This window comes from Peromyscus eremicus, chromosome 18 (assembly GCF_949786415.1).
Source record: "Peromyscus eremicus chromosome 18, PerEre_H2_v1, whole genome shotgun sequence".
In the NCBI taxonomy this organism is placed as follows: domain Eukaryota; kingdom Metazoa; phylum Chordata; class Mammalia; order Rodentia; family Cricetidae; genus Peromyscus; species Peromyscus eremicus.
In genome coordinates this window covers 14,293,301-14,298,529 of record NC_081434.1, presented here as the reverse complement: position 1 = coordinate 14,298,529, position 5,229 = coordinate 14,293,301, and the positions used below count along the sequence as shown (strand labels likewise).

The following is a 5,229-nucleotide window of genomic DNA, read 5'->3' as shown; positions in this document are numbered from 1 at the left end:
ACAAAGACTGAACTGTACTCATCTTGGAGCTGCAACTGATGACACATTTTTTAATAAAATACTACTTAGTGGTAGTATACAGATCTCTTTCTCCAGCAAAACAATCATCACTGGGGAATATTACATTTCTAGAAATAGCAATAACAACAGTTTAAAGCCACTGGAAGATAGGCATATAGAAGGTGGAGGGATATTTATTCAAGAAAACACTTAAGAACAGCTTGGTGTGGTAGATGCTCTACTCCAAGCAGGTGCAGCAAGGTGACAAAACCCATCATTTCTCTAACTCCCAGGCCAGGATGATGGCTTCTCCCTGGCAGGAGTCTACCAGTACTGTTCATGCCTACCTTAACTACTGTTACAGAAGCTCTATTCCAACCAAGACTGGAACATATGGTGTCCGATGCCTGTAGCCGAGAAGTCTCTTACTATAGTAGATGACAATGAATGGAGAGGCACTAGCTGGCCACAGTGCTAAAAATAAGTGATGGCAGAGTGCTTGGTCCTCAGGAGGACAGCTGTATGACCCCTTCCAAGGTTCTGAAAACATCAAAAAGGATCAGAAAGAGCAAGTGTAAGAGCCAGAGTAGGAAGAATGTGCAGCTCAAAGACGGCTTCTGAGTATGACATAGTTGTTGCCCTCATGACTCACTGTAGTTGTGGTTTTCTGCACAAGATTGGGCACAAAGCATGGCGAGAGAAGGACCTATGAGACTCTACCTCTCCCAAACCAGTGAGATGGCTCAGCAGGTCAAGGCACTTGCCATCAAGCTTGGGTGCATTGGCAGTTAATGGTCTCTGGGAAAGGAGTATCATTTTCTTTCAGTGGCCTAGCCTTTGATATGTTGCTCTTGCTCCAGTGAACAACCTCCCACCCATTCTTGTTCAAGAAACCTAAATAAACTCAGTGGAACACACACACACACACACACACACACACACACATACACACACATAAATAAGGCATGAAAAGAGAAGGGAGACTTCTTGGGAAGAAATGCTCCAGCAAGAAAGGGAGAGGGGAAGGAATAATAGAGAAAAAAGGGAAATACAAACAACTGAAATTCATTTTATACACACACACACACACACACACACACACACACACACACACATATATATATATATATATATATACATATACATATATGAACAGTAGATTATCGGGCTAGAGAGCAGCTGAGGGAAGAAGAGAGTCAAACACTGGGTCCTGGTTTGTTGGCACTGTTTGGGGAGACTGTGGGACCTTAAGGAGGTGACTCTTTGCTGGGGGAAGCACGTTCTGAGGGCAGATTTGGGGAGTTCATACCCTGGTCCCCACTTTCAGTGCCTGCTCTTTGCTTCGGTTTACAACTGAATATGTGATCTCACAGATTTCTACCCTGACCACCTGCTGCCATGCTTTCCTCCAACACTTCTGGACTCTCCCTCTGGAACCCTAAGCCAAAATAAACTTTTTCTTCCATAAGTCACTCGCCATCATGGTGTTCATCATAGCAACAGAAAAAGTAACTAATATAGGTTAGTTCGTATGAGTTTCTTCCAAGTGTTGAATGAGGTATGCTTTCAAAAGATTATTTATCTAAAAAGGGTTGTTTTTCCTGTAAGAGTCTAATTTAACATGAAACCCTGTGCTCTTCTTTGGAGGAAGGAGAAAACCTTTCGAAAAGAACATTATACACTACTACAACATAGGAATTTGCTGATTGATTTTGGCTTAGCTCCTTATATGAGCAGTTAGTTCTTCATTCTCTTCTTGGCTGGTTTCGTTTGCTTGAGAACAGTATTCCAGCTGGTGATTTACAACTCTTTTTTTATTGACTATTCTGTCAAAACCCCATGACAACCATTGAAATACTTCCTCAGCACATCACTGAGAAAGCTGATGCCCAAGAAAGGTGGACAGCAAAGGTGATTCCAGAGCCAGCCAGCTCCTTAACACACTCAGTCATTTGCATTATGGCTGTGACTAGTTACAATAAAAATAATTATATTCTCATTAAATCAGACTATTTCTCATAATAGCATAATTTGATTCAAATAAGGAACTGATCCAGCAGGGCCTTGGAAGGCCTGATGCTGTTTCTCTCAATGGCAGCTGACTTGGCAGAAGGTCCATGGGAATTTATTTTTGTGTTCCAAGCGAAATCACCACCTGTGACATTCCTAAGATTTCTTTTGGTAAAAATTAAATCTCCTGCACTGGCTGGAAACATTTCTACTCATAATGACTTCATATGGACACTGAGGTGGATTCAATAATCTCCAGTTTTTCCCCTAGTTAGCTTTTCTGTCTTTCTTTTGACATATTTTATATGAAACACACACCTTGGTGGGGTTTTTTCATTTAATTAACATTGAAGTCATGCAAGTAGGACTATTATGATCTTTCTAAGCTTTTTATTTATTTGTAAATTTTTTAGAAACAATGTTTTCTGGGAAAAGAAGTATTTTAATTTATACATAAAAGCCATTTTAGCACATTTTAAAAAAAAATCAGTTCTGCCATTTAAAATTTGATGGTAAAAAAGTTAAAATCTTGTGCACATCTTCATTTGTATTTTTCCTTTAACAGTTAAGTCTACTAATTATAATTTTAAATGTTCATTTTATTTGAAAAAAAAAAGATACTTCAATTTTACCTAACTGGCAAGTTAAACCCTAATGTATACTCAGGTACTTCAAGTATTGTTTCAAAGATCTCCATGGTAACCTCTTGCTAGAAGAGGTTGTGCTCACACAATTCACCTTCTTTGTAAAGTAAAGCCAATGCCCATCATTTGATTTTTTTTTTAGCTAAACCTTCTTCATATAAGCCTTCTTCATATAAAAAGGAATGACTTTCAAAGGAGTCAAGTCCCTTCTGTCTCCTGCCAAGTTCAGATGTTCCATTTTGTGAAACATTGTTCTTCAAGATGTTAAGGGCACTTTCCCTCCGTTTGATGGCTATTGAAAATGGTAATGTCCCCTAAGACAGTTTAAACAAGATACTGCACTCTCCTGGCACAGATCTGTTCCATTTCCACTGGTCAATTCTGGATGACATACAAGTGCAGGACTACAGAATGTCCTCCCCAGAGAATGTGGAACATGGCCCATTTGAGTCCTCCTAGTCATGTAAACAAATGATGATGTCATTGGCCTCAACTCTGTGGCGATATTTTATTTGTGCTGAAATGTGATTTTATTTGTACTTTAATAAATAAAGTTTGCCTGGAGATCAGAGGTCATATAGCGAGCCATAAGCAGAAGTCCGGTGGTGGTAGCACATGCCCTTAATCTGACCACATGGCAGGCAGAGTCTCTGTGTAGTCAAGGACACAGCCAAGTGTGGTGACATGAGCCTTTAATCCCAGTACCAAGCATAGAGACCAGGAGATCTGTATAGACAGGCAATGACAAGGAGGTCATGTGGCTAGACTTAGAGCCAATGAAAAGGCAAAACAAAAAGGCAATAAAAACACAAGTCAGACAGGAAGAAGTTCTCTCTGGGGACACTACTGCTGTTGGTAAGCTAAAGCTAGTTGTGGCTCTTGCTCTGATCTCTTTGGCTATTAACTCTGTATTTGCCTCTGTGTTCCTTATTTAATAAGACTGTTTAGAAATTCATCTACACAACTCTTTCACTGCTAGTAATGTCATCAATAGATGGGGTTAGACCATTTTAAAACTAGAAACAGCCTCCTCATGAGGAATATCCAGACCTTTTTATCTTAATGCTAAACTCCATCTCCACATACCCGCCTCTTCTCCTCTTGCTTCCCACATCTAAATGGTTGAGTTTTCCCAGTTGCAATTTTCCCAGTCTTTTGTGCACATTAGGAAAGTCAAGGAGTTCTGTTGGCTTCGTTGGAGTTTTACTTGTTTTTTAGTTTTTAGAGCTGGTGCCCAGTGACCTTCCTCCTGGATTCTGTTTCAGTTGGCCAGGAGTAAAGCCTGGGTACCTGCGTTTAAACAGCTTCCCCGTGTGATTCTACTGTGTGCTGGTGTTCAGAAACACAGCCACTTTCTCATCTATAGCTCTAGCTCAGACTGTATGTCAAGCTCTCTTCGAGGTCCTCTCTTTAAATCTCCAGATGCCTGTGTTAGTTTTCCAGAAGTCACCTCTTGAAACTAAATAGATTTAACTTTCACAACAACCATTTCTCACATGGATTTCAAGGCCTGGTTATGGAAGTCACAACGGCAACACTGGGTATGCTTTTCTTTGTCTCTGCCTTCCTGATACCACCATCCTAATTCTCCTGTAGGTGAATAACTCTGACTTATCTAGAAACATATATCATCAAGTGGGAGGGGGCCTCAAAGATTCAATATACAACATCATCCCTCCTGTTTCCTGCCTCCTCCCTTTGAGCTCATTTTTTGTTGAGATCAGAATCTCTTGTTGCTATTCTTCCCAGGAAGAGGTTAGGAGCACAGTTATGGTTCTCTACAAAGGACAAATGAAATGGCAGGTGTATAGGGACTGTCTGGGACCTTGTGCTTACAGCTTGTTAGATTCTACACGGATACTGCAAAAAGAAAATAAAGACCTTATTACCAGCACAGAGTTAATCCTACCCCAAAAGTGATCTCATCTACTCCGTGGCACATGGTGAGGATAATTATGAACAGGATGCCTCTCAGACACGGATGTGTTTACAATGCCGTGTCCCATGTTCAGTGTTCAAAACAAACAAGTTCTCCTAGAACAAACAACTTAAATGATTTAGAGTCCTCAATTTGTTACCTTAGGAATATCTTCCCATGATGAACCTCAAATCATTATGGAGATTCTTCTCATGGGGCAGAGATCTCAGAAAGAAAATAGACAATCGGCTCATTCATTCATGGTGGCTGTTATGTTGCCCAATGATGTCACAGTAGAGAACAGGGGCTTCAAAAACTTTGACAGGGAGCAAAGTGTACTCTGCTGTCTGGAGCATGGCAGTACACTCTTGAACTTCCCACAGGTGTTATCATCAGCAATAACCAAGCCAGAAAACACCCCACAGCATCAAATGCCGTAAAACAAGATAGTTGACAACTTTCTCCTCCAAAGAACTAGCCTTCCCATCCCCCACTTATCAAGGAACCATCGTTTTATGTTGTTTGTGATGTGGCTTCAAATTAAACAATTGGTCAATTGGTTATCACCAACACGTGAGTACCATTTACTATACTTTTATGAATATCTTGCCATGCTGGTCATTGTGATTTATAGGTGTCACAGGTAGGTAGAACTAT

The 5,229-nt window shown here is 40.4% G+C and overlaps 1 long non-coding RNA gene across 1 annotated transcript; it reads right to left on the bottom strand.

Annotated features, from left to right (window-relative positions):
• Positions 1–347: 347 nt before the first annotated feature.
• Positions 348–4,832, bottom strand: LOC131895175 (uncharacterized). Its single transcript, XR_009375115.1, has 2 exons — positions 4,733–4,832; positions 348–540 (listed from the first exon to the last, which is right to left on the bottom strand). It is a non-coding gene; the product is annotated as an uncharacterized LOC131895175 (long non-coding RNA).
• Between the last annotated feature and the right edge of the window lie 397 nt (positions 4,833–5,229).